Raw genomic sequence first — 10,527 nt, forward strand, 5'->3', positions numbered from 1 at the left:
TTGCATGTATTAATAGGATTAGTGGATCAAAAGATATTAAACAGTTTAGATCAGGAGATGGTTTTAGTCGACGGTGGCTGTTTGGGTGTTGATGGGTTGTAACTTGAAAATCCTTGTCCAACTAACTTAGTGAATTCTGTTGACTTAACTTCAGCAACAGTTCAGGAAAGTGGGTGGAGTCAAACCCTGCATCATCACAGTTTGGTGATATAGCATCCAAATGCATCATGGACAGTTATCAGGTTGTGAACTTATCATCACTCTTTTGCGCCTTGTTTCAGAGCTGGGAATACATTTTATAATACACATTATGCATTTATTTTGACCCATAAAGACCCAAACATCCACAGGTGACCTAAACCATCTACTGATGTAACTGTTTAGTACCTGTTGATCCACTAATCCTATCAATCCATGTAAATAATTGGTGAAAAATGCAGTTATTTGTCTTCTCATGGTCATCAGATATGAACCATTTGAACATTCATAGGCTCCCTAGTTACCGTGGAAACATCGTCATCTTCTACAACATTGATTCACCAGTAAAACCCATGGAGTTGGATCAATGACAGTGGATGGAGACACTGGGTTTATGTTCAGTTAATGACAGATTGGACTGAAAAAGACACTTTTTTCTTCATTTTTTTATGTTTTGATATAAAAACCTTGACTCGAGCTTCTATGACATCTATATGATCAGTCAGTTAAACATAGAATAGATTATTTTCACTGGAAAAATGCAAAATTGAGAGGATAATATAATATATGGTGATAAATGACTTAGCAAAGTTTAAATAGAGAGAAAAAGTCACCCTGGGTCCATATGGGTTAAGACATTGCCTCATCTGTATGCGTTTCCACTGTTTGATGGCGGTTCAGTGGTTAATACAGTCACCTCATAGCAGAAGGTCCAGGTTCAATTCCAGCACCAGCCATGGTTGGTGATGTGAATACCAGATGAGCCAACCAAACTAGGAAACTAGCGTTGACACATTTCAGTTTTTAATTCAGCTGAATTTAATTTTTAAGTTCAAACAACTGCACTAAGAGTTCAACTAACCATGGGCGTCACAGACCTGGCAGACTTTTACCAAGTGACAACTTCATCCCTCACACTTTTCGTGAGATAAACCAAAGTATCCAATTACCAGTAGAAATTCTACAGATCAACCAGAGGAAAAGTGAGTGAGTAGGAACCTACCCAAATACACAAAGAGTAAACCCATAGGTCAGATCAGCTTGAGTGACAGATCGACCAGCCAATGAATCACAGGAAATACCCGGTTGGACTTGGCACTAAGCCACTGACAGTGTTTGACCAATGTCGAACCTGGCAGTCAAGTTGCCTCTCTCCTCAAGACTTTGAGTAGGAGCGTACTCAAGGTAGCTCAGCATCACACTGGAGAAGTGACACAAAAATTACTGTCACTGTCAGATATGTTGTTTGTTGGCTCATATTTGAATGTCGAAATACATGACCTGGTTGTTATGTAAGGGATAGCCTAATTTATAGTCAGCTGACGAGCTGTAAAATAAGACATTATGTTGTGGGTTCAGACTGACGTCTTCTTAATGTAGCTAATATTCAAGTTTATAGTGAATCACAGCATGTCACAGTCCTAACAGAACTGTTGTTGCGTTCAAATTTTTACCCCCATATTTTTTTTAATCCTGTAGATTGATGCGCATGATACAACAGTCACGCTAGTGCAAACACACTGTTTTCCATATCAGTTCTTACTATTTATGTCCACATGCATAATTTGGTGATGATCAACCGCTGTTTTAAGACATTAAGCTACTTTCTGCTTTTTCTCTATAATGTGTCCCTATGGAGATGAAAAGGCTTAACATGGACAACATCCAGAAATTGGGGTTGTCATGATTTTTGCAGAGGTGAAAGTGGGCCTGACTAGAGATGTCCACATTAACTTTTGGTGATGATTAATCACTGTTCTCTGGGATTAAGCTACGTTAAGCCTTTTTTGGGTTAAGTGTTTTAGATAGTCCCTCTTCTTCTGCTGCTGCCGGACCAAAACAGTGTCCACAGCTTCCTCTTGGTCTTGCAGCTGTAGCAGAAAGTAACTGAAACCCTTTTACTATGAACAGTGGACTGATCTAGACCTCTTCTTCTTCTTCTTGGTTTTTATGGTGGTTGGTAAGGCAACAACGTGCACCGTTGTACTGGTGAAATGCATGAAATCTAAGCTATTTAGATTTATATTATGGGCTCTATTATCTGTGAAACTTTAATTATCGGAATTATCTGAGTGACATCATTTTTTCAATATCAGACCGATGTTTATCAGTGCTGATAATTATTCTGCAAACCCAGTGGAGAGTGTAGAGGCAAAGAGAAACCACAAATTTAAACAGAACATTCCAAAGTATCGAAAACAATAACAAAGGTAAGGCAAAGCAAAGAACACAATGTTGAACTACCTCACTGTGGCTCTTCAACAACACTTTATGTCCGAAATGGAGTAGGAAGAAGCCGAGCTTATATTGTCCAACCCCAAATTACATGACTAATATATACAATCCATTAAAAAAGAACAGGTTAACACTAAGTTACAGGAAAAGAGCTCAAGTTATAACTTATAAAAAAAAAACATAAGAGCACAAAACAGTCCAGCTGTATTTCCTTATTCCTTCTTTAAACACTTCTGTTACCGTCCTGGCTTAAACTGCTGTTCCTCATCCTTATATTCTTTTAAAATATATTTCATGTATAGTTCAAGCTAAGGCTGTGGTCTGGTACCTTTTTGGCATCAATTATATAATGATATAGAAATATTTAGACCAGGTGTGCCTGCAGACCTAAGGTACACACGAATCACACGGACCGGGGGGGCAGGCAGGAGGAGGGAGTTCTCTTTCTCTCTCGCTCTCAAATTTCACTTTGTGCACACAAGCCATATGGACTTACACCTGTGGGCGTCAATGACTTAGACAATAGCTACAATAAAAATAAAACCAATGTGGTCATTTGTGTCGACCTGCTGTAACGCTTCACTATGAATCTAATCCACCAATAGCAGTAAACACATGAACTTTGGACGACACTGCTATGGAATCTGTATAATTCTTCTGAAGAAGCAGATCAGATCAGATCTTCTGCCATGTTCATAGGTCTAGACCGTGTTTGTCAACGGGGGTGGTACAGCCCCCAAGGGGGCCATTAAGACACTATTGGGGGGCATTTGGAAACGAGAAAGCTGAGAGAGGGCAGGAGACACATGATTGCGTAAAGGGGCGTTTGTCAAAAAAGGTTGAGATCCAGTGGTCCAGACCAGGGCTGGCCTCCCCTGGTCTAGACCCACCTTTGGGCAGTGACACAATGTCGTACAATGTCTAATATACGACCAGAGATTATGAGGGTGTATGTGGTAGTTTTTATGCTGTTGTGTATTTGTGCATGCTGTACCGCATTTGTCCAGCAGTCACCGCCAAAGCGTTCTGGGCATAGCAACATGATTGTAAGGCTATTGTGTTCTAAAATTACTAATATCTCCCAAAATATTGGTCCTATCAACTTGCCATTTTTGCTAGTCTGTTCCTTGACCTAAAAATACATAAGTATGACAAACTGCAGCATGTCAGCTCTGTACAGATTTTGTTGTAAATCCTGGAGACACACACATGCACATTAAGAGTGCAACGTTACAGGTGGACTGCTGTGGGATGTTTGGGCCACGGTTTCAGTTCGGTTTCAGTTTCATGTTTGTGCATAAAGAGAACAGTTTTTTTCTCCCCAAAATTATATTTTATTTTGCTTATCAGCAAAAAACGGAATTTCACAACAGGAACAAATTGTGTCACACTATTGTATGTGTGTCAGAGTCCTGCACCGGGTCAGTCAAGTAAGTTACTGTTCAGACAATGTGTTTAATCACGGGTCGGGTGTGGGGTCTAATGTACGTGGGTACGGACAGGTGCGTTTTAGACATTTAAAAAATGCAGGTAGCAGGTTGGTGTTGCACAGTACTCAGTTTTGTGAGTATGAGTGGGTGTGGGTTTAGAAAAGTGGACCCCTGCAGGACTCAGATGTGTGTTGAGTCTAAGGCAAGGTTATAATAGTTTTGGATTTTTCATTATAGTTTTATTTAGTTTTGACTTGTTTTTCTCCAATTCAGTTAGTTTTAAGTTGTTTTTAGAGCAGGTTTGCTAGTTTTTGTTAGCTTTGTTATTTTCTAAATGCTTAGTTTAGTTTAGTTTTAGTCAATCCAGTTTCAGTTTGTTATCTTTTTTTATAGTTATAGTTTTTATTTATTTCAGTTAACGAAAATCTTTTACAATTCTAGTTTCGTCATTTTGTTAGTTTTCGTTAACAATTATAACCTTGGTCTAAAGCCGCTTCTCTGTCCACTGTCTCTCACTGTGGGGCGGGGCTTCCTCGCACTGCACACTCACGTGCATGTCCAGAGAGAGAGAGAGAGAGAGAGAGAGAGAGAGAGAGGTACAAGCCGAGGCTGTATACTGCATATGTAGTTACTGCACAGATGAGACGTGACAGTGGAGCGACTTAAACCTTCATCAGTTCTAAGGCCAAACCCCTCCAATCACTGCTGTGGAAGCCCAACCGTGATTGGACAATTAACTTGTGGAGGCGGGCCGTCACCTGCCTGGAACAGGCACACACTCTGGCCTGTAAAGCAGTATACAAAGCGCCAACGCAAAATCAATTGTGAAACCGAAAAACCTGCGGTCCGTAAGGACAGACTGTCCAGTGCAGGGTGGACCCAACAGGAAACGGTTTTCCTGAGTACCGCTGAATCCCTAACGCACACACACAGAGGCCACTTGGCTTTTATCATATAGACTGGCATTGTACAGGTAGTTCTGACCAGTGTATATTTAATGACAGTATATATTTAATGACTTGTTGGTTACAGTGAAAGTTTTTTCTTCTGACATCCTGACTGTTCACCTACACATGACAGAAAGCTAGGGTTATGCTGTTTATTCAGGGTGTTTGCTCTTTATACCAATAAAATTCCAGACTTTTTCCAAAACTGATATTTTTTCCTCTAAACCTTGACTTTATGTACTTTTATACTTGTGTGCACATTTTTGTTAAGATTGTACCTGCTGTGTGTAGTGGAAAAGGTTCATTTTAATAAATGTATGAATGCATAATTCACAGTAAACTGTGTTTACTGACATAAACTTATTTATATATATACCACACAAAACAAGTTTCACTAGAATCATTCCAGTACAAACTAGTTTAGTGAAATCAGATCAAGTTTTTTAGGCTTTTCCATGCATTTCTTATCTTACAAGATTATGTGTCTGTGCTACTCTAAAATTCTACGATGACAGAATTTTTGTTACACAGTTTATTAAGACTTTCACACAAAATTCCAGACTTTTCAAGGTCTGGAAAACAGCGGTTCAAAATTCCATATTTTTAAAGACTTTCAAGACCTGTTATTAATACTAGCTAAGCAGGTTAAACTAACATCAGCTGACATTATTTTGTACAGTGGACAGGCTAGAGACATTATTCAGGAGGTTTTCAATTGCATAATTCATTTTGACCTCGGCTCCTCGCCAATACATTAGTATCTTAAACTTGTAATACCACTGATGGCCACTTGATGGTGCTTCTAAAAGCCCTGGCTCCCTTACAAATGCATTGCAAAAAACACGAATGATGTTTGTTTTGTTTTTTTTTACTCTAACTTTAGCCTCTAATAATTAATCCATTTTTTAATTACTTATTTAATGACTAATTCTATGTCAAACTTTGACACCTGGTTCGCTCGCCTGCCAAGTTGGACTTTTGGAGCTTATTTTTATTTAGTAAAACACATATATTTCCCTAACTTACAGCACATTGTGGTTAATAGGTCCTAAGACTGCAATGACCTTATGAACCAAAGCTTGATGATGTTAACTGCTTCACAGTCACTAAGCTAGTGTTAGCATTAGCTCAACTGTGACCCATCACAGACACTGATCTAACATCAGTTCAATGAAGATATGACAATGTGAAGTGGATCACATGGATTTAGGTTGGGACATGGTTCTGTGGTCAATATGTACGTCTCTGTCCACTCCATCACATAAACCAGTCTGACTGAGCCTGTGAGACGGACACGGTTCAACTACAAACAGAACCAGCTGCAGAACTAACAGTGTTTTATGGTCATGAATAGTTTGGATTCTGGATGAAAAAACACCAATATGTGACAAATGCTCCTATTATTATCAGAACAGATCAGCAGTCTGTGTCTTTATTGTACAGCATTTTTCAATACTAATAATACTAATATTAATAATTGTTAAATAATATGTATGTATGTACAAAAAAGCTCATTTAAAAGTTCATACTCTTATATTTTACATGTTCTGCCTGTCTTTCTGTTCTTAGTTTTCTGTATTTTGTTGCTGTAGACACCGTGATTTCCCCAGTGGGATCAATAAAGCCAAAATATCTTATCTTATCTTATCTTATCTTATCTTATCTTACTTCACTACATTATAAACAAGTGGTTCCAGGCACAATAAAACCCACTCTTCGCATGTACTGTAACTTATTTTGGCATCGATCCAGCTGATGTCATCATGTCTATGCATGTGCTGATGTCAGCATAGACAAATTTCACCCATTATAAGTAAATGGAGGGGAAAAAAAAGATTTTACTAATTCATAAAAAATTAGAACTTTGACCTACTTTTCCCAAAATGTAATCACATGTATTCTGGGTCACTGGTAATCTATAAACCCAATCTGGGATGAATTCAAGCAATAGTTTTGCTGCTAAAGTGTGAACAAACAAACAAACAAACTAGAAAAGCACTGGGAGAGTGCAGACCACCACCAAGGCAGATCAGTCCCCCCCCCCCCACACACACACACACCCAAATCACCACCAAAATGTAATCATTTGTTCCTCGTGCCAGTATCAACATTTCTTGAAATTTTCATCCAAATCCGTCCATAACTTTTTGAGTTATCTTGCACACGGATAGACAGACAGACAGACCAATTCCGGCAAAAACGGAACCTCCTTGGCGGTGTTAACAAACCAAACCAAAAGCAATACCCCTTGCCTCACCTTCGGGGGGCGGGGTAAATAAATATAAAACTAGAAGCACTCGGAGAGTGCAGACCTCCGCCAAGGCTGATCAGTGGGCCCCCCCCGTGGGCCCCCCCACCCCCGATCACCACCAAAATTTAATCATTTCTTCCTTATCCCATTTCCAACAACCCTGAAAATTTCATCCAAATCTGTCCATAACTTTTTGAGTTATGTTGCACACTAACGGACAGACAAACAAACAAACCCTGGCAAAAAACATAACCTCCTTGGCGGAGGTAACCAGTAGACCTGTCATCCATTACACTGATCAGCAACTGTTTTGATCAGTGTCCAAAGTACGACGGAGTATTAGGGCCACATAAGAAAATAAAAACGCTTGTCACTATGAGAGTAAAGTCGTAATATTTCGAGAATAAGTCAGAATATAATGAGAATAAAGTTGTAAATTAAAAAAAAAAAAACTCATTATTTAACAAGAATAAAGTCATACTTTTATGAGATTAAAGTCACAATATTTTGAAAATTCGACAGAGTTTTACAGCGAACACAAGTGAAGCAGTAACTTGCCCTTCTGTTGGACTCCAAAACTCACAGCAGAATCCTCTCAGTTTCTTCAGAAACAACAAACCCGATAACTCTGGTGTTTCCACCGATAGCCCTGCAGACGAACACTTCGTCAGTTTCTCCTCCACAAAAGAGGCAATTTGCTCCAAATCAGTTCAGTTCTTATAATGAAACAACCCAAACATGTGCAAACTCGCTTCAAAGTCATTAGCCTAATGGTAATGTGTGGATGGTGGGCGGGGCTAATAGGTTCAGTATTCGGCCTTTGAGCATAACCCCAAATGAAAGAGTAACTTCACTGAATGTTCCAAGTTCTCCATTATGCGATGAGTGGGTACAACTTTACTCTCATTATATTCTGACTATATTCTCAAATTCAATATTATGACTTTATTCTCGTAGTGACAATTAGTAGTAGTTTTATTTCGAGCACATAGAATCATCAGATAACAAAGAATCATACAACATGGTCCAAAAAATAAATAAATAAATAAAAATTTTCTGTGCTCGAAAAGGAGTGGGAAGAAGTATAACTTATTGACTCCCACCTAGGGATGGGAATCGTTAAGAATTTAACGATTCCGATTCCATTATCGATATTGATTATCGATCCGATTCCTTATCGATTCTCTTATCGATTCTCACTGGGTGAGGGAATAAAAGAGTAGAAACAGGTGTGTTTGCATTAACTGTCTTATATTTCCATCTCTGCACAGAAAATATACCATATACAGAATGTACAAATAATAATAACAGATGATGCCGGACCTGGTTGGGGGGGGGGGGGGGGGGGGGGGGGGGGGTACAGTGAAAGTGAAACTAAAGATGCTTTACTAATTCCTCTATTGTCGCATTTCTACTACGTGGAACCGGTTTGACTCAGCTCGGCTCGTCTCCCGTTGTTGTGCACCTCATTTCCTTTCCCTTCTTACGTTTGGAAACTTGTATTTGAGGAGTTACGACGCTTGTTCCCCACACCGGAACCGGCCCGGCCTTCACTCTGCCGCTACATTCACAAGCGCTGTTAAGTAGAGAATCAAATACGTAACATTCCTGTAAATGAGTCACGTGCTGTGGACAAAAGTTTGAGGATATTGGAGGGATTCCACCCTTTAGAAGACATGGAAGCTTTGACAGTGTTCCAGTGGACCTGGTGTGGTCTGTTTAGACCGTTTCTGCCTCAACGCCATGTTGGCTACGTTCTGACCAAAACAATGCAGCGTACGTGTGACATCATCACGCATGCACAACGAAGGCAGAATCGATAAGCAGAATCGTTAAACAGGCAGGCAAACGATTCCATGGAATCAAGCTACTGAGAACCGGTTCTCGATTCCATCCCCATCCCCACTCCCAACCCCCTTTTACAAACTAATAATCAAACTAGATCCGCTTCCTTTGTTTTGTTAACACACATTTTCCTGTGTATATTTTTACAATAACACAAACATCCATATAAACCATCCAAATACACTTTTTTAGTCACCTCACACACAATTAGATTTGTGTGATCAACTGTTTTTAATATAGACTATATATTTTATGCACTTTAAATATTTACTCCAAATACAATGATCAATAAATGTGATAATATCTTCTTATCATGATACCAATTAACTACAATAATATCTTATTTTATGTGTACTTCTATAATGTTCTATATTTTGTTATTACAGTGGAATTTATACATCCTTTTAAATGCACAAATTGAAGAAGACATTTTTAAGTTTTCAAGCGTTTTTATTTTCCTTTGTGGCCCTAATGCGCCGTTGTACCAAAGTCATTGATTCCACCTTGTTAAATGTGAATATTTGCTGGTTTTGTTCCTCCTTTGTGACAGTGAACTAAATACGTTAAAGTTTGAGGACATCATCCTGTGCTTTAGGAAACACCTTTTTCACTATTTTCTGATCTTCTATAGACCAAACTATTACTCAACAAAACAACCAGTGATGAACATGATGGCCCTAAACAACACAACGTACAGTCCAAGTACAAATGGACGACAGATCTAAGACTCTGATGACAAATTCAAATATACTTCACACAACCATAAAAGCTCAAATAACAGGATAAAATGCCTCTGCAGCTTCTTCCTGAGTCTAGAGGCCTGTCTCATCTAGTTTTCAGATCAGAACAGCATGGAGCTCCACCAGAGCATCCCCGACCGCATCCTCGCTCACAGGGAGATAAAAGCAGTGACTTCCCAGGGAGGGGGGGGGGGGGCAGTTAACCAGTGCATGGAGCCTCAGACCAGGGGGAGCAGAGCAGGGCTTTTGGTTTGACTTTTCAACCGCTAGGATTTTCCTGGCCTGAGTTGCATCTATGTACATATTTCTGCAGTAGAAGCAAGTGTCCAGCGCACATTTTCCCACAGTGGATAGAGGTAGACCGATATACTGAGTTTTTCAATATCGGCCATGCGGCTTTAATTTTTTTTTTTTTTTTTTTGAAAGCAGACATTTGATCAGTAGTAAAAATGTTACAAGATATTTGATCAGGCACCAGTGTGGGCAACACTTGAAGTTCAACAAATGTTAAAAGAGTATTATGTGTATGTGTATTAATAATTTCATTTCTGTGTTCTGTATAAAAATCTTGATTGTATTTTATAGTCAATATGCTTTAAAAAATTAAATAAAAAAATCTGACTTTAAATACAGGGGTGTAAGAAAATATCAGTTCTGCAATATATCATGATATTTCACTTCATGATACTGTATCGATATTAAAATGTACTGTATCGATATTTTTAAGTATTTTTTCAAATGCAGACATGGCAGAGATTCATTTTTGGGTTCTTTGTGTTTATCATGCTCTTTTATTTATATATTCACAACGGTATTTTGAATATAACAGTTTTTCAAGCATTCTAAAAAGCACTTTTTACTGTCTGAAAGAGGCAGATGTT

At 38.8% G+C, this 10,527-nt stretch overlaps 1 long non-coding RNA gene across 1 annotated transcript in view; it reads right to left on the reverse strand.

Annotated features, from left to right (window-relative positions):
• Positions 1-1,148: 1,148 nt before the first annotated feature.
• Positions 1,149-10,527, reverse strand: part of LOC115432744 (uncharacterized) — a 14,786-nt gene continuing 5,407 nt past the window's right edge. The window contains exons 2-3 of the long non-coding RNA XR_003937241.1: positions 8,633-8,637; positions 1,149-1,159 (exon numbers count right to left, since the gene is read on the reverse strand). This is a non-coding gene — a long non-coding RNA (uncharacterized LOC115432744). The remainder of the gene's footprint in view (positions 1,160-8,632; positions 8,638-10,527) is intronic.

This window comes from Sphaeramia orbicularis, chromosome 14 (assembly GCF_902148855.1).
Source record: "Sphaeramia orbicularis chromosome 14, fSphaOr1.1, whole genome shotgun sequence".
Taxonomy (NCBI): Eukaryota; Metazoa; Chordata; class Actinopteri; order Kurtiformes; family Apogonidae; genus Sphaeramia; species Sphaeramia orbicularis.